The 20266-nt window shown below is 35.8% G+C and overlaps 1 long non-coding RNA gene across 1 annotated transcript in view; it reads right to left on the bottom strand.

Annotated features, from left to right (window-relative positions):
• Positions 1-674: 674 nt before the first annotated feature.
• The window catches only part of LOC106674047, a 57800-nt gene continuing 38208 nt past the window's right edge, over positions 675-20266 (bottom strand). The window contains exon 5 of the long non-coding RNA XR_001341452.2: positions 675-746. This is a non-coding gene — a long non-coding RNA (uncharacterized LOC106674047). The remainder of the gene's footprint in view (positions 747-20266) is intronic.

The following is a 20266-nucleotide window of genomic DNA, read 5'->3' as shown; positions in this document are numbered from 1 at the left end:
AAAAAGGGTTAATTTGAAGGTAAAAATAGTCAATGTGACGGAAAAATGCTATACTTAAAACTAACATAAAAATTGACCAAATGATGAAAAGTACTTGCTACAAAAAATCATTAAGACCAAGGCCAATCAAGTCGCCTACCTGGGTGATGGGGAGAAACTTAAGCTACAATTTCTTATGTTAGAAATTATAAATGATGGGGTGAGTGTGGAGTTCAATCCTTTTTAAAAGATGGTTCCTTATGTTTATTTAATGTTTCAAAAAATAGGGTTATTTGGAAAGTACTAAGAGTTCATTTGAATTTAAAACTTGCTAATTTTATAATTAAAATGGGATAATTTCATTTTAAAAATGGTTAATTTGAAGTTAAACAGGGTTAATTTTGTGAAAAAGTGTTAATTTGACGGAATAGAAGATTATAGCTTTTTTTAAGGAAGATTTTGGTTGATGGTTGTTATGATAAGATCAAAATCAACGTTTTTTATTTAGAGGTGGCTGATGTTGAATTTGATTGATGGAGTGGAGGATTTGGTGGGAAGAAATAGTTGCAAAACTAAAAGAATAGGTGAATTATTTGTGGATTTAGAATTTTTCTTTTCAAATAAGTGGGTTTTTCAACATTGAGAAATTCGCCAAAAAATTTTTTTTTTTTTTTATTTATACCAATTGGAATTTCCTTGTTTTTGGGCATTAAAATTGGATTGGTAGACTTTGGAGGAAGAGTGTTTTCGTCGGCCGCCAGAGTTTTCTGTAACAGAAAAAATTATATTAAGAATTTTTAAACTTTTAATACATATATGTATAAACAGGACGTTAATAAGTAGTGGAAGGATCTAATCGAGTATACGCCGCCTAAGAGGGGGCCCAGTTAGTGCGAAGTGCGCCGGCCAAATAAACATCACAAGACGGACCCACATCGGATCATTAGTTAAGCAAATGGCACGATTTCGCTCCGGCGATCCAATTTAGCAAATTCGCGCCCACCAGCCCGGACATTAATCAGATATAATCAGACGCAAGGCACGATCCGGCCGTAGAACAACACCGGAAAAGCGATCTTGGCATATTTTGAGACACAACTTTGGAAATGAACGTCGTAACGGATACACAATTGGCAATTTATTCGTAATTTTGAGACCAATTAAACGATCCATTCCATAAAATTAAATCTCGATACATGTTCAACATGTCTACACGTATAAATAAAGCGATGAAAAATAAAATAAATATATTTATGTTTCCGAATGGGAATCGAACCTAGAACCTCGGGATCAGTACACCATGCCAGTTTGCACTGTAAACGCCTACTTCGAATTTATTATTTTAAAAAGAGTGTATTTAAACAAACAGAAGAAATTTAAGAGGAAAAACACGGAAAATCCAGAAGCTCCCCGAGGTTTAAAATTCTTCTTCTAAAAGTTCTTCACTCTCCCATGAACGTCGTAACGTCCCAGTTTAAGTCATAGTCTCCAATTTGAACTCCGGTACTAACAGTAAAAACCTATTTTGAGTAATTTGTAGCTTGGCGATGTTCGATCGAGACGTCAACCCCCATGAGGGGCAAGCATACAATCGGTCTGACCAGTACTTTATACTGAGGAGGAGTTCGTGTTCTGGGGGCAGTTTAAAATCCATGCGTAATCGTAACAAGTCAAGAATTATAGTTTTGCTTTTTTCACTCTATCCCTTACATGGGGGGGGGCGAACGTTTGTTAATTACCCCAAGGTAGTTAACAGTAGCAGACCGAAGACTCGACCCCCGAAGTCCACATGGCACCACTTACATATACTTTATAAGTCTGCTGACTATCTAGTCTACAGTGTAGATGTCATCTTTCTGGTCATCGGCTTACAAGCCTGTCTGCAATATTTAAGTCTTGTCATTAAAATTTATTATTAAAAATGATAAAGAAAGAACAGGTCTTATTATAAATCCTTGTTGGACACCAGCAGAAACTTCGAGGCAATTTTAAATCAAGTTAGACTCGAAATTTAGTATTATATAAATATAAGTGGATTATTTTAATGAGGGAAAGCTGAAGTGTTGATGACTCTAGCAGGCTAAACTTGGATGCCCATCAAAACTAAAGCAGTGTGCTTATGTTAGAACCTGAACTGCTAATGTAGATGTAGATGTAATATTCGGGGTGAAATATACTGCGCCATTTAAGAACTACCCTGCCCCTCTGTCTAAAGCACATCGGTATGTCCTATATCATCAAGAAACTTGATTAATAGCTTGAAACACTTCTATGTTCACATTGTACATCCCAAAACAGTTCCTCCTGCGGGCAAGTGTAGCAGCGCAGTTTCTTAATAGGTGTGTTGGTGTCTCCTCTACTTCTTTGCAGAATCTGCATCTGCCGTCTTGGATTATTCAAATCTTCTTTAAGTGTCCATTTAGCTTGCAGTGTCCTCTTAAAAATCCTATTAGGATTCGCAGTTTGTTCCTGCTTCCTTTGACACATTCTGTAATTTCTTTTCTTCCGAAATTTTTTAGGAGATTCTTGGATTGCCTGTGCCCAATAAGTGAATTCCATTGTTCCTTCATGTTCTTTTTTGTCCTTCTGTCTTAGATACTCATTGATAGAGTGGGTTCCTATGTCAGAGAAGGGTTCAGGTCCTGTCAGCGGTGTAGCAGCTCCTTGCAAGGGTGTCCACTTTCTCATTGCCTTCTACTCCCATGTGTCATGGGACCCAGCAGAGGCTGACTTTGTTCTGCGAACCTAATATGTTTAATTTTGTTTTGCAGTTCAGCACCATCTTTGAACTAATGATATTTGAGGTTAGTGCATTGATGGCTGCTTGACTATCTGACATGTGTTCTTGTTTTTGTACCCTTTTTCAAATTGAGTTGGGTACATCTCTCGATTGCGTGAATCTCAGCTTGGAAGATGGTGTATTTTCCCATGGGTTCTGAGCATTTGGTTCCAGGACCGAACTCCTGCCCCTGTACCATCTTGTGTTCTAGATCTGTGTACCAAAGGTTGGTGCCATTCTTAAAGAAGGTGTTTCCCTCTCGTTCTTTTTTGGTACCTAGATTTATTTGGAAGTTTTGATTAAATTCAAACATACTATTCATGTCATATCTTGGAGCCATGAGGATCGGATGGTCTTTCATTATTTTGTTGCATTTTAGTTTTATTCCTGTTGGAGGTTTCTCTGTGATAATAATAATTATGGTTTTCTGTGTTGTCCTCGTTACCATGTGGTATAAAGGGATTTATCCCAATACTTTTTTTTGGGGGGGACATGTTCTCATTGCTCCCGTTATGCAAATGCATGCAACTCTCTGTATTTTTGTGAGTTCTTTTCTTTTAGTTACTTGTTTATCGGCCCAGGTTACAGCTGCTAATATTGGATGATCTGATGGACTGCCAAATGACTGTTGACCACTAGCTAACAGTATACTTTCGAAACTTAAAGTGGTAAACAGTCGAATATGACTGTAGCTGTTTGAGTGTATAATTTGGCAAGCTTCAGAATGAGAATAACTTTAGAAATTTTCCAAACAGGAGGGGGGAAAGAAACCTAGTGTGAGACATTTGATGATTTCTACAGATTTTCGTGATAATTTTTTTTTTGTCGGAATGTTTTGGATAGTTACTGGCACGCAATGAGAATCCAATCCGATTACACGACATTTGAAAAATGGCAAAAGGAGGGAAAACTCGTAAGGTGGGGTTGAGATGGGGAATTGATGTCCGAGTGGATCGAGGTCACGATAGCTCAGGTGGTAGAGCAGCGGCGTATCTAGCCGAAGGTCGTGGGTTCGAATCCCTCTCGTGCCATTAACTTTTTTTCATCTCAACTAAATAACCTTAATTAATTGTCATGTATTAATTGGTCAAGCGGACCACGAAAGTAGTGAATTAAGTTTTGTATAGTGTCCATGCCTAGTCAAAATTAAATAAAATCATAGGTTTTTAAGTCTCAAACTTTATTATTGAGAAAGATAGACGACCAATTGTTTAAAAGTTAATGTTTTTTACATTAGCTAGATCGAAAGTCTAACATTTTGTCAAAATTATATTTTAAATTTTCACGTTAATGATGATATGCGTTTGATGTTAGATTTAATTTTACCTTCCTTTGACAAAGATGCCAAAGGCAGTTTCTTAATTTGCCGCGTGAAGTGAGATGCGATATAAAATTTACGCTTTCTGTTTAATAAGTTTGCCTTCAGTAATGAAGGTGTCTATAAGAAGTTTTCAAAAATAAGTTCAAGCAAGGCTTCGCGTTTTATTCTGTAAATTTCCAGTTATCCTGTCCATTTCCATGGTTTTTGAGCCTCCTCGATAAAGTCCAATGTTATGAAAGTAAATATAAAATGTCCTTTTTGCATATTTAAAGCCCCTTGAGTGCGCGAGGTGTGCTGTTTATTATTGAAAAGTCCGGATGAAGTTGCCGGGTCGCCTCTACAGCCCCGAACTGTACTTTTGAGACCATTTTAAAATTCATATTTCAATTTGAGTTGGAATTAGCCCGCCGGGTGGGGGCTTGGGGTTGCTGGCTTCCCCGATAAGGGGGATAAAAACTAATGTCGCCCCATCCCCGGGCGAAGTTGGGAGGGCGACATCTTTTTAAGTATTCATTTCGGTAAGATAGAGGACCATTGAGGATTATGGCCAGGGGGTACTTAGCCCCCCACGAGTTTCGCCACCCACTTTCGTTGATACTTCCAAGAACACCTTGGTCCTCGCAGGGAGACACATCAAGTTTTAACCAAGTATACTTTGTAATGGAGCCAAGGGATAATGCCCCTAACCACAGCCTGAACATCATTATTATTGAAGTCACTATATTTTAAAATCGACTTACTAATTTATAAGCTAGCGCTGTTTAATCAACAAAAAAAAGATTAATGTAACAAAACATTTTTTTTTTTTACTTAACTCCCTGAGAAAAAGATAATGTGTAATTTGAGATGGATCTACAAAATCAAAGCACGCCAAGTCCTGCGATATTTCTCGAACTTATCACTCCATCATTTAGCCGAAGCCCCACTGCAAAAAAAGGTAAATGTCGAAAGCTGGCCGGATAGACGAAACAAGCGACGGACCAGTTCTGGTATCTAATCCTTTTTAAAAAGATAGTTCCTACTCACAGTAAGTTGTACTGCAACGCTCCTGATTTCGAGCCCTTTAGCTCATCATCAGGTTGAAGGATTTCTACAAAGACGTGTCTCGACATGAATTGCCAGAGTGAACCCGCTGATACCTCCGCCAACGCGACATCCCAATTAGCAGCTGATTTTTTTTAATGGCGCTCGATTTGAACGTGCGAAACGTGGAAATTAAAACACGAATAAATATTATAATAGTAAATACTTAATATTATTAAATTATTATAAAAATAATAACAATTAAAATAATTAGTTTAATTATTTGGACGTTTGATATTATTTATGTAAATATTCAAAATGGGAGGTAGATCAAAATATGTTATATTATTAATGCATTTATCACCATGTTCAATTATAATTTTTTTAATTTCAAATTTCTCAAACCAATCTAGTTCTTTTCCTTTGTCGAAACTATGTAACACTCTTGTACTTAAATTTGAATTGAAATTATATTTTGTTTCTTTTAGATAGTCCTTAAATTCCGAAAATTTGCTCGATTTAGACAAGTGTTCTTTTACTCTCGTTTTTATTTCTCTACCGCTTTGTCCTATTTAACTAGCAACATATCAATAAATATTTCTTTATGCCCGTTGTTTTTTTGCTAATGTTTTAATAGTTTCTAATTCTTTTTTGTAGTTAGCAGGTGTTAATGGAAGTTTTAACATACGGTTTATGAGCCAAATGAGACCACCAGCCTTTTGGGACCATGGGTGGGAAGAATCCACTGGTATCATAGTGTCTGTAGTTGTGGGTTTTCTATATACATCTATTTCTATTAGGTTGTTCATTATGGACAATTTTATGTCTGAAAAGTTCAAACAACCATCTTTGTTAATTTCCAATGTAAAATTTATATTACGGTGTAGAGAGTTTTGGTATCTGGGTAAATAGATTGGCTGATTTAGTGACGATTGAGCTGAGTATTAAGCTGAGTAATTATAAACCAGTAAGTTTTTGTTTTTTGAAGAGTTTTTTATTCCTCAAGAACTTCAACTGGCTTACTGTTTGTAAGTTCTTTTCTTCAGTCGACTCTTCCCCTAAGAAGTACTAGGTCTTGTAGTACTCTCGCTGCTACAATTCTTTTCCCTGAGTTTTCTTTCCCAGGCTCTTTCTTGAGCGATTATTTCGCATTTGAAGACACATAACCTAAAAATGGGTTTGTTAATGAATGTAACCATGTGATGTACCGACATGCTTTCTCAGTTGCCATGGTATATAGCCAAATCATTCCTCTGAGTTATCCCTATTTATTAATTGCAGCAGTGAGTTTACCAGTCTTGGTGAAGGTTCTTTTAACATAGGCGTACTGTGTCTAGTATCTTATAGATTTTATCCACTCCTCTTTTGACTTTTTTGGATCCATTCTGTGATGGAGGATACTACGTTTTTTTGTTATCCCAAGAATATCTAAAGGTTTGGTCTTGGAGATCCTCCGCCGGCCAGTGTTTCTGCATCTTCGTTACCCGAAATTCCCTTGTGATCTTGTACCTAAAATATCAGGTTAATGTGCTTTTGGTGATTCGCATTTGCTCGAGAATACAGCCATTGGTCTTTGGACGATTGGTCTGCTGTAATTTTTACAGATAAGTGTAGATTTGCTCTACGATCTCCAGATAGGCGTGAAAGAGTGCGGAGAATGCGAAATGAAAGGTACGAAGCTTGTAATTTTTCCCAGAGCTATGAGTGATGGTGTCAATAGAGAGTCAGTCGCACAGGGTTGGTTTTTGTTCCTGGAGGCTCTTTGACCGCCACTCGCTATGTGGATGAAATTTTGGAATATAGTGTGTTGCCTATCCTCGATGAAATCAGCGACAATCCTATTCTAATGCAAGATTACGTCCGTCTTTTAGATGTGTAGAGATATTTTATGCTCCGCATGTCGCTCGCATAGTACAAACCTTCAACAGCATAACACCAGGGTCTTAGCCTGGCCAGCCAGTTCTCCAGACATGACCCGCATCGAACATTTATGAGATAACCTCAAAAGAGGAATAAGAGAACGTCCATCACTTCCTCATACACTCCACGATCTTGAAAGGACTTTGTGAAGGCTAATCTCCAGCAAAGAGACATTTCCAGACTGGTAGAAAGTATGCCGAGGCGTCTTCGAGATGTAATTAAGGCAAGAGGAGGAAATACGCGATTTTAAAATGTTAGGTAAAACTCTAAAACAAAATAAACCAAATTTTATCTGCTTCTTTGCTTTTTTTCATTTTCCTTAGCAATTTAAATTTTTTTGTTCTTTGACAAAGACCCAATTATTAAACATTAAAATATGAGAAACTTTCGTAAATATATAAAAAACAACAAATCAAATTATATTACAACTGGGTACAATTTTCAGCCTGTCAGTGTATTATACAAAAATTAACTTCTTTTACAAATTATAAAACAAGATTTTATGTATATTGGATTTGTTTGGATGAAAATGGTGATATCCATTTTAAGCATCTTCGAAGGGAAAAGTATCCTATTCTTTGATAAGATTGTGACCGGATAATTTTACATCATAAACGACTTAGTATTAAGATATTTTAGATATTAAACAATGCATAAGAGTATTTCCTGATGAAGTAATTTACAAAATGTCGGTATAGAAATCTGATTCCTTCCCCTCCGGTAAAAAGGGTCCGAGTAGAAAAATAAATTAGAATTCGTAACCTTGTATCGCTTTGAGGGTTCCTCATGGGGAGGCGGCCGGCGTGAAATATGCCGGCAACGCGCACGGTTTTATGTACAAGATAAGAATTCCTAATGGAGGGACTTGCAACCCCCAACAAACGTCACGTATTCCGGGTTTAAGTATGTTCTCAAAAGCTACATTCCCCAGTAGGCGGGAAGGCAAACGAATGAAAGTCGGGCCTTCTTCTCCTGCCAACTGAGGCGGAAAACCATTTGGAATTTGTATGTTCTCGGTTGTTTTGTACTATATGGGTAAAAAAAATCTACACAATGCTAAATTAAGGACGAATTATTTTTTTTCCATTTAGGCTCAGTTTTGAGGCTTGAAATCAAGTCACAATGTCGGTAAACTCTACTAAATGACAAAATCGATTAGGTTTCGTGGTCCGATTGACCAAATAAATTCTTTTCAATTAATTAATCTGTAAGTAAGGTATTGGTTGAGATAAAAAAGTCAGTGTCACGAGCGGGATTCGAACCCACGACCTTTGGCTAAATACGCCGCTGCTCTACCACCTGAGCTATCGTGAGTATTTTTGGAAGTCCAGAGAAGATCAAAGTCACGATAGCTCAAGTGGTAGAGCAGCGGCATATTTAGCAGGAGGTCGTGGGTTCAAATCCCGCTCGTGACACTGACTTTTTATCTCGACCAATACCTTACTTAAAGATTAATTAATTGAAAATAAATGACAAAATTTACAATTTCAAACTTAATTGTGTGTGGACGTGGTGATGTAATGTAAAAAAATAATAACTAATGACTACACTCATTAAAAAAAACACAAAAGGAAATAAAAATTCAACGTTTTGGTTGTATGTCAATTGGTTGTTCGCTATGTTTATTGTCTCTTTTTTATGTGTTTTGTTTGACTTTTATGTTGGGTTTTAGAAGTTTTTTCTTTTGTCTTTGTTTAGTGTAGATACTATTTCTATTGTTTTCTTCTTTGGTTGTTCCCTGTGTTTATAAACGCTTTTTTGTGCATTTTGTTCCTTTTTCTTTTTTTTGTGTTTTTTATTAAGTTGAACTTCTGTATTGTTGTTCTTTTCTTTGTTTTGTCTGTGTTTAGTGTACATATTTCGTCCACTTATTCCGCTATTTATCGTCTCTTTTTTATGTGTTTTGTTTCATTTTTCTATTTTTTATGTGTTTTTTTATTATGATAAAGTTAGGCAATAAATTTTGCCAAGGGCAAAAAGTTGAATTACTACATTAACCCTGTTCCCGTTTTACACCGTCACCGTTTATTCCCCAATTTAGCATAAAAATTCTGCATTTTGGTTCCTCAATAAAGTTAAAGAGCTAAAAAGCTTATTAAGCGAAGACGTTTTTATGAAATTTGCCATGTACTACCGTGAATTTTACCAACGAGGTTTCAAATTTCTTTGAAATAGGTACTTGCCTTATTTACAAGCCACTTTTTGAAGGTTTTTAAACAAAAATATTTGAAATAATTTAAGTATAATATATATAAATTATATAAATTAAATTAAAAAATTTGTAAATCAATTAAATATTTGAAATAATTTATCCCCTTCAAAATTTTATGTTTTTTTTAAACTATCTATCCTATTCGTCATAAATCTATCTAGCTCTTGAAGTATTCAGTTTTTGGTTAAAAAATAAAAAATTGAAAAAATACCAAACTAAATTTGCAACCTCCTTGGTAAAACTCACGGTAGTGCATGGAAAATTTCCTAAAAACGTCTTCATTTAATACGATTTTTAGTGTCTTACACTTTTCTTTATTGACATCGAATCAAAACGCAAAATTTTTATGCTAAATGCGGGAAAAATGGTGACAGTGTAAAAAATTAGAAACGAGGCTAACGTAGTAATTCATCTTTTTCCCTTGGCAAAATTAAGTGCCTAACTTTTCAAAATACCAACTTTGAAATATAATTTTCATAGGAAAATTTAGTGGTGGGTTCGGTCTGTCAGACGAGTCTCGTCATTCGGTCTTCTTCAGTAGTTTCTCGGTGTATCATTACGCCAGCCGTGTTATGTTCGTAATCCAGCAAGTTAGAAATTCAGACGTAATCAAACCTCAGGTTTACCACTTTATTATACCACATTATAACTGTTGTAACATTTCAAATAGGTACTTGTTGAACACACATTAAAAAAAGGCCTAGATATAGCAAAAATTAAACATTCCTTAAAAAATGAAAAGCAAAAATGAATGTGTGTCATATGGGTTTTGGCCCAAGTCGTGGGTCAACCGCGAATAGCTTGTGGGATGACCCTCCTTCTTCTTGATCTTGTACAGTAAGGTACATGAGGAAGTCCTTCTGGACACTATGACCCCATCCGCTCCATTTATAGGAGACAAGCTCTTGTATGTAGGAATTAATATGTCAATAAAAATTCTTATAATTTAAAATAAACAACAAAATATGAGGGTCAGGTTTTTGGCTACGAGTGGATAGATACACAGTTACGAGCAACTGATAAACACCAAATAATCGATATTTATAAGTAATTAAGGTTTTTGGGTTGAGATAAAAAAGTCAATGGCACGAGCTGGATTCGAACCCACGATCTTCGGCTTAATACGCCGCTGCTCTACCACTTGAGCTATCGTGACCTCGATCCACTCGGACACTAACTTCCCATATCTCAACCAAAAAACCAATCCGATTACACGACATTTGAAAAATGGCAAAAAGGAGGGACAATTCAAAAGGTGGGGTTGAGATGGGAAGTTAGTGCACATTTATAGCAATTTATTCGCTTGTAATTTATACTGCTTGATATTTTTTATTTTTTTAGGGTTGATTGCGAGCTAAATAGGTCTACTGTGGAACCTACAGCTAAACCTTGGAAATCACCTTTATTTCTTATAAAAGAGAGCACTTTCCTTGGTGCCTATTTGAGGATCTCCTGGGGTGTAAGAAACGTCCTATCGAAGTGGATGTAAACGTGCGAACATTCGCAAAGGATATGTTCCGATGTCTCTGGTCACTCCACCCCATATGTTTCCTCTTTGCCTGTCTTCTTGAGGTGATAGTTAAGAGGGCAGTGGCCAGTATAGAGGCTTACAATTTGTCTTAAATCCTGCCTGATGAGAGAGAGGAGTTAGAGAAGATCTTTCGCTTTCTGTTTCGAGATGTTTATCTCTTAGCTTGCCGCTTACCTGTAGTATTTTGAGTACAGTGTTCGAGTTTTTCTTTATTAAACCACTTTTTCAGTTCCACTTAAGCACATACTCTGGATTACTCAGTAGTGATTCTAGTCCTATGGGTGAGAGGGTTGCCCCTGTTTTGGCTAGTTGGTCAGCCTGTTAATTTTTTCTGTACCTTCATGCACCAACTTTAAAGTAACCTTGTTGCCTTGGAGTATTTGTCCATTATTGAAGTTTTTCTTTGTTATTCGTTGTTATATTTCCAAATCCACTTAAGCACACTCTCTGGATTACTCAGTAGTAGTTCTACTCCTATGGGTGAGAGGGTTGCCCCCTTTGTTTGCTAGTTTGTCAGCCTGTTCACTTTCTTGTGTACCTTCATGCACCAACATTAAAGTAGCCTTTGGAGTATTTGTCCAGTGTTCGAGTTTTTCTTTGTTATTCGTTGTTATTTTTCCAGTTCCACTTAAGCACACACTCTGGATTACTTAGAAGTGGTTTTAGTCCTATTGGTGACAGGGTTGTCCCTTTTTTGGCTAGTTGGTCAGCCTGTTCATTTTCTTCTGTACCTTCATGCATGAACTTTAAAGAAACCTTGTTGCATTTTCCTAGATCTATTATGCAACTTGCACTATCAGGTTTGCAGTTGAAAGTATATGCACTTTAGTGCCTTTATAGTTACCTGGCTCTCTGAGAGTCTATACCCTCCTTTCATATTTTTCTGTATTAGCTCATAGTAGTATTGCATTAACTTCAGCTTGGAAAATCGTTGTGGTTGGTCTAAGGGGCTTCGCTAGGGTGCAATTTGGCCATTTTACCCCTATGCCTTCTCCCTGTTCAATCTTTGATCCATCTGTATACTATAACCTAGTAACTTGAAACTTGGACTACCTTTCTTCCAAATGACTCTATTGTCTATGTCCCTTGGAATCAAAGTTGAGCTTTTCCCTCATTTTGGCACAGTCTTTTTTTTTAGAATTTTGAGGTGGCTGCTCCATAGATATCGTTTTACTTCCTTTCTTAGGAGTCTGTTGACACTCTCAAAAGCCATGTTTCGTACTTGTCAGGGTGGGACCCTTACCTCTCACCCTTACTACGTAACATAGTTATTGAACTGGACAATCAACGAGAAATATTAATCGAAGGGTTATTCCACGGAATATGGGATACAGTGAGCCCCCTCACCTAAGGAATGAAATTCCCGTTGGCTTTGAGGTAATATCCCGAGTCAGTGACAGCTTCCATTGGCTCTTGTCACCATCCAGTTGAAAATAATGAAAAGTAATTAGCCCCCGCGCGCCCACGGCGAGGGAGACTTTGGGATTTCTGATTTTCCATTTTCTCTCTTGCTGCCAGTTCTATATTTTGAAAGGGAAATGGCTCTTCCTCCCAGCCCAAACTTTTCAGAAGTTCCGTTCCCCCCACGGCTTCGACCCCCCTCCTTAAGTCTGGATTCTGAGGAATTATTTAAAGTATTTCCATCCCTCCCGCCCACTATCCTAAGCACCACAGCTCCAACTTTTCTAGACTCTCTTTGCGACGACTTTCCTACATAAAGTTTCTTGAAGTTAATTAAAGATATATAGAAGAGATGGCGAGGAATGCGCCAAGGGGCGTCCGGAAGGAAAACAAATACCAGTTCCCTCTTTGAAATATTTAATTTTCCCCTAGTTGATAACTATCCGTTCGAACCACACTAAACAACATTTTATTTCAATTTTATTACGATTTATTGTTAAGCTAAATTAAAGACATTTTATGATAATTCGAAACGAAATCTAGGAATTTATCACAGACTGTATTAGAGCCCCTCCTCATTCAAGTGGAAGAGTAAGGATGTTTTCCGACAAACCCTGCTATATTTACATTTACACAAAATGCAAATTTAAAGACTATTTTCTTTTAATTAAATTCATTTCCTTGTTTATTTCACCTAAATGTCTTTTCTTTATTGAGGAGGAGGCCATGAAGCACGTTTTAAAAGTAAATATTTCCTTTAATTTATGTTCATCATTAATAATATAATAAATGATCTTCATATTAACGAAGATTTAAACATTCTAAAAACTTTTTCTATGTTTTATAATTATTTTTTCCTTTTTACGGATTGTTTAAATTTTGTTATATCTGGGCCTTTTTATTAAAATATTTACGAAATAAACAGGAAACAAGGAATCGTTCTTACGCGATTAAGAATAGGCCATACGCGGTTGACACACGGGCACCTGCTCTTGGGCCAAAACTCGCGCAGGACCCCTTATGCAGAGAAAGGTTGCTTAATGTGTCCCACATACTGGAAACTGCCTTGATTCCCTACAGGGAGCGTGTAGGCATGCCATCCAATCTGAAAATGGTACTCGAGCTCTGAAGCGGGTTTCTGGGTCCCCTGTTCCGCTTTTTAGGAGAAATTGGGTTTTTTATTGTATGTAATATGTCTTATGTGATGTGGGTCAATGTTTTTTCTGAATGCATGTATTTATTAGCGTGAATGGCGAGCGGTGAAGGTGAAATATAACACCATCATCGCCCCACGAACGTTGAGAGCGTATGAGTGTGTGTTCGGGGTCGATGGCGGATTATTTATAAAAGTACTCCAATCTAGATTGGTATACTCAAACCATAGGAGGAACATCATGTATTCCACCGACCAAATGGAATGAGTGTACTGTATGGATATATTTATATGTATGAATGTATTTATTTGCATGAACGTAGTGTTTGAAAGTGTAAATAGGATATAGACTTAGTTGGGGGCTGAAATGACCTAGATGTCGGAAGCCCCAGTCAAAAAAAAAATAAATAAATAAAATAAATTTTAAAAAAGTTCTATGACTTTAGTTTTCTCACACAACAGGAGGTTCATTTATTATTAAAAAAACAGGTTAACGAAGGGGAAAAATTTTATGGAAACCTAGACAATGGTTACAATTTCAATTAATTAATTTTTTTATGTAAGGGTTTGGTTGAAATGAACGTTCGGCTCAATACGCCGCTGCTCTAACCACTTGAGCTATCGTGTCTTCACCAGCCATCGTGAAAAAACGATAGCTCATGTGCAGCGGTGTATTGAGCCGAAGGTTGTGGGTTCGAATCCCGCTCGTGACACTAACTTTTTACTTAGAAAGTGGTAATATGGTCAATAGACCACTAAATATAATGGATATAATGGTTACAATATTCCAAAAAGTCGCAAATGTATTTTTTTTAAATTCTCTTGCAAAAAATATGCATTTTAGAGAAATTAATAATCGTAGAAAGGGAAATTCCTTAATTCCAAACCAAATACGATTGTTTCCAATATTGTGCACTTCCTATCAGCTTTGATAAGAGAAAAATCAAAAACGGAGAAATTTAAAAACGAACAATGAATGTGCACTCGATCCTAATTTAGAGTAAATTGATCAAGATGAAAAAGAATGTCGTTAATAATTAATGACATTCATTTTCATCTGGATTATTATCTGATAATTACATAACTTAATTAAATTTGTTAATGACCCCATTTTTCACGACTTCTGCAGAAATTTAAAAACGAACAATGAATGTGTACTCGATCCTGATTTAGAGTAAATTGATCAAGATGAAAAAGAATGTCGTTAATAATTAATGACATTCATTTTCATCTGGATTATTATCTGATAATTACTTAACTTAATTAAATTAGTTAATGACCCCATTTTTTACGACTTCCGGAGAAATTTAAAAACGAACAATGAATATGCACTTGATTCAGATTTAGAGCAAGATAACACAGATGACAATGAATGTCAACATTAATTTCAATTAATTATTCTTTTTATGCAAGGTCTTGGTTGAGATGAAGAAGTCATTGACTTTTTCATCTCTACCAAGACGTTACATAAAAATAATAATTAATTGAAATGATTAATATGGTCAATTAGACCAATAAATGTAAATGAGGTCATTAATAATTAATGACATTCATTTTCAACTGGATTAATATCTGATAATTATTTACCTTAATTAAATTAGTCAATTACCACATTTTTCACGACTTCTACAGAAATTTCATAACGTACAATGAATGTGAAATTGATCCAGATTTAGAGTAAGTTGACCCAGATGCAAATGAGTGCTATTTATAATTTATGATATCATTTTCAACTGCGTTATTATCTGTTAATTATTTAACTTAAATAAATGAGTTAGGTAAAGTTTAACTTTGTAATTTAAAGTTTAGTTTTTATTAAGTTTCTCCAGTTTTTATTTTATTTTTGCTGTATATCACCTGGTTTGTTTTATAACCTACCTATTGTAATAACTTTAATAATAATTTTCACAGAACCATCGCGACCAGGCCCTCTGACGCTACGCTAACAGTAAAGAACATGATAACAGAAAGATGGCAGCGTCAGTGGGCCGGGTCGTCCGAGAGGCTTTTGCGCGTCAAGAGCACGATTCGTAGATGGCCCCCCGAGAACCTGAGCCGGAAACAAGGAATCGTCCTTACACGATTAAGAATAGGCCATACGCGGTTGACACACGGGCAACTGTTCTTGGGCCAAAGCTCGCGCAGGTCCCCTTATGCAGAGAAAGGTTGGTCGATGTGTCCCACATACTGGAAACATGTCATGCCTTGGCTCCCTACAGGGAGCGTGTCGGCATGCCATCAAATCTGAAAATGCACTGCAGTGAGTTTCTGGGCCCCCTGTTTCGCTTTTTAGAGGAAATTGGGTTTTTTTATTGTATTTATTTGTATGCATGTACTGTTTGAAAGGTTAAATAGAATAGTTGGGGGCTGAAATGACCTAGACCTCGGAAGCCCCAATCAAAAAAATAAATAAATAAAATAATAATAATTTTCACATAATAAAGAATTGACATGATTAGGCAAAATTGGCGTAATAACGTAAGTGGGGTGAATAATTAGGTAAATGATGGTGAATGATTGGCTAAATAATGGAAATAATGGTTCTACTCACAGATTTATTATGAAATAAAAGATAAGTTACAATAAATAAAATAATAAGTAAATAAAATACAAAAAATAAATAATAAATCTGTGAGTAGAACCATCATTTACAAAAAGTGAATCTCACCCCACCTTCATCATATCTACCAACTAATGGAAATTAAAAAAAAGCTTTTTAAAATTGAATTTCACTCAAATTACAAGAAGGTATTAGAAGAAAGATAAGGTAAAAAATTGATTATTGTAAAAAGGGGAATTACAATTGTGGTGCAAACTTTGAACTCGTTGCCCTGGAATAAAGCTTTTTTGGACTTACTTTGTCCCAATGTCCAGAGAAATAGCATATGCAACTCAATAAGAAAAAATAAATTAAAGAGAACGCAACTCTTTATTTAGGTAAGTAACAAAATACGCTTTCAACAGGATTCGTTAGTTGTTAGGACCTGCGGGGAAAGTGTTTTCCTTCGGTCGGTCAGAAATTATACGAGAACAGGTGGACGAAGTTAAAACGAGGGTAAAAACCCGACGGTGCCCCTATCAGACGCAAAAACAACCCCCTCCCGGTATTAAGTTGGTTAATTGAAACGAGAAAACCCAGGCCGGGGACCGGAAGAAAAACTTATAACGAACCTCGGCCGGGCTGACTTTTTGTCACAACAACTTGTTATACCGTGGACGGCGTGATGTGTAACGTGTTACAACTTGTGGCTGGAAAAAAGTTCCCTCCGAATCACAACCGGTCCTGGGGCGAAACTGCACATGTGCTCACCAGGTACTGGACAAATTAATTATAACTTCTCACTTTTTGCTCGGCTTTTTTCAAAGGTGAGGCCGTCTAAGGAAATTGATTTTTTTGCCCCCTTTTCAGAAGGGCATGAATAAACAGAGGTTCGCCTGACCGTAGATTAATCCGAGGGGTGTGTAACGCAGAAGCAAGTTTTAATTCTTCCTAAGTTGCCCAAGTTGTACAAGGAGGGGCTTCGCCGACCGAATGCTTAGCCGCACTGCTTATCACACTGCCCACGTCCCGTTCCCAACTCCGCTAAACATCTGACTACGCACGCGGAATTCCTTATATTTTGACGATTATCAAACGTACTCGCTCGAGGTGGAGTATTTATGTGAATTTTCACAGTACCCCGAGGCCGCATCTTTTACAAATTTCACGATTTCAGGGAAGACGGAACAATCGAAAAATACATGTTTTACGCTGCGGAGATGTGTATGTATGTATACATTTTTTGCATAAAAATTTGATTTACAGTATTTGTTTCCATATTGGTATTCAGTTGGAAATTTTGCGCTTTTTTTACCCTGTCTGCTCCAAATTTAAGAAGCATTTTATCTTAAAATATATATTACGCTTAAAACACTTTAGGGGGATAATATATTTAAAAAACTCCAAGCATTATACAAAATAACAAAATTATTAAACACTACAGACATGAATTCAATAAGTAAGTAAATAGGAATATGCAAGTACATGCTGTACACAACAAATCAACTAACAGATCAGGACTTAACATACTTTTGCACAACATGCTTTTACGTTTTAGTGGTCAATTGACCAAGTTACTACTTTCAATTAATTATGTTTTTATAGGTCTTGGTTGTTAAAGACTGGATAAAATTTCATGTTGATTAAGTAATTACTAATTAAATTTGTTAGTTAGTTAAGAAATTGATATGATATGAGTTTAAATATGAGACTTGTGAGCCAAACACAGACAAATGATTTCTTCACGACGATAAGTACCATCACCTCATGCTTTTTTATATTAAAATTATGGAGAATCATATCCACAACACAGGCCAGCTGTAGTATAACATAATTATTCAGAAATCGTGAGATGCGGTCTGGTGTGATGTTTCAGAAAAACATTTTCTTTATCGTGCCAACTTTTCGATCTTTATTGAGATCATCTTCAGGGTTCAAAGTGTTTGTCTTCTGTGTAATTGTGGGGAGAGGGGCCCTCTCAACACGACACGCAAGAAAGGCACACACACTTCTGTGTAATTGTGCCTTTCTTGCGTGTCGTGTTGAGAGGGCCCCTCTCCCCACAATTACACAGAAGACAAACACTTTTAGCCCTGAAGATGATCTCAATAAAGATCGAAACGTTGGCCCGATAAAGAAAATGTTTTTCTGAAACCTATATCACACCAGACCGCACCTCACGATCTCCAAATATTAATTGTTTATTAATTGATTTCTGAATAATTATCGATTAACGGTCACTAACAACACAGAACACCCATAGTTGCAGGGCTCGCATTTGCTCGAGAAAACAGCCATTGGCGTTTGGACGATTGATCTGCTGTACTTTTTACAGATGAGTGTAGATTTGCTCGATGATCTCCAGATGGACGTGAAAGAGTGTGGAGAAGGTGACATGAAAGGTAGAAACCTGTCATTTTTCCCAAAGCCAACCTTTTCAACGTAGGTCAGTGATGGTGTAGGCGGGAAATTCACTAGAGAATCGCACAGAATTGGTTGTAATTTGTGGTTGAAATTTTGGAATATCATGACTTGCCTCAACGAAATCAGTGACTATTCTAATGCACGATAATGCCCGTCCACATGTCGCTCACATAGTGCAAACCTTCAACAGTAGAACATCAGGGTCTTATCCTGGCCAGCCCGTTCTCCAGACTTGTCCCGTATCGAACAGTTATGGAATAACCTCAAAAGACGAATAACAGGACGTCCATCACTTCCTGATACACTCCACAATCTTTTGAAAGGACTCATCATGAAGAATGGGAACTCTAGACAAGAGTCATTCCCAGACTGGTAGAAAGATGCCGAGGCGTCTTCGAGATGTAATTAAAGCCAGTGTAGGAAATACGCCATATTGAAATATTAATTAAAAATCTAAAACAAATTTTACCTGTCCGTCTTTTTATTTACGATTATTCAATAAATACATGTAGAATGTGAAAAAAAGTGAATTTATACAATGCAAAAAAATATTTTTTATATTCAATCAATGTAACTGAGTGTCTGATAACTCACTCAAAGTGTTTGTTTTTTGCGTAGAATTGATTGGATATGAAAAATATGTGTGGTGATTAGTGACCGCTAATCGATATTTATTTAGAAATCGTGAGATGCGGTCTGGTGTGATGTAGGTTTCAGAAAAACATTTTCTTTATCGTGATACCGTTTCGATCGTTATTGAGATCATCTTCAGGCCTGGGATTTATAAACATTGTTTACATATAACAATTACATTTTTAATGTGGAAAAGTGAATTTATACAATGCAATATATATNATATATTTTGCATTGTATAAATTCACTTTTCCACATCCAAAATGTAATTGTTATTTGTAAACATAAAAAAATAAATACAAATCTATTTATTTGTTGAGATAATGGTGTTTTATTTAACATTGGAATTTTTAAGATTAATATGTCTAATTTAATTTTTTTGGTTTTTGTTTGAAAACATTTTCACGTGTTTTTTAGTTACTTAGGATTAGGGTTGTCGTAAGAAAAAATTCCTTATTTTAACAACAACGCCGAGCTTGCGACGATATATTTCGCCTTCTTGTGGAAAAAAGTGAATTTATACAATGCAAAAAAATATATTGTTTATATTCAATCAAATTCCACATCCTACATGTATTAGTTAGATTTAAACAAAGTTTGTAAATCCCAGGCCCTGAAGATGATCTCAATAAAGATCGAAACGTTGGCACGATAAAGAAAATGTTTTTCTAAAATCTACATCACACCAGACCGCATCTCACGATTTCCGAATAATCATCGACTAACGGTCACTAATCACCACGCACTTTTTATTTATTTAAAAAAATGTAGTTTTCCTTTTCCTTTTACATTTTTTAAACTTTTTTTAGGCAAACACTCAATTATTAAACGTTAAAATAAGTGAAACTTATTAATATATAAAAATATATGTACAAATCAAGTCATATTACAAGTGTGTAGAATTTTTTGCCTGGCAGTGAAAAAAAAGAAAAGAAAAAAAAATATATATAAAATAAATATATATATATATATATATATATTTTTTTCATTGCCAGGCAAAAAATTCTACATACTTGTAATACAACTTGATTTGTACATATATTTTTATATATTAATAAGTTTCACTTTTTTAACGTTTAATAATTGAGTGTTTGCCTAAAAAAGATACTTATATATAAACTATATATATGCGTACATATGCGTTCTTTTAAAACTATAGATTTGTTAAGGATGTTGTATCATTGTAAATGGGCTTCTTCCACGTCTATATAAATAAATAAATAAAAATGATCATACACTCTTACAGTTTTTGTGTTGAGTGATGAAAGGGGAAACCCTATGGAATATGAACAGGGATGAGGGACCGGTTTTTCTAACCATCCATTTAAAACAGTGAAACGCCATACATCAA

Source organism: Cimex lectularius, unplaced genomic scaffold (genome assembly GCF_000648675.2).
Source record: "Cimex lectularius strain Harlan isolate CLEC.00 unplaced genomic scaffold, Clec_2.1 scaffold126, whole genome shotgun sequence".
Lineage (NCBI taxonomy): Eukaryota > Metazoa > Arthropoda > Insecta > Hemiptera > Cimicidae > Cimex > Cimex lectularius.
This window is presented reverse-complemented; position numbering and strand designations above follow the sequence as displayed.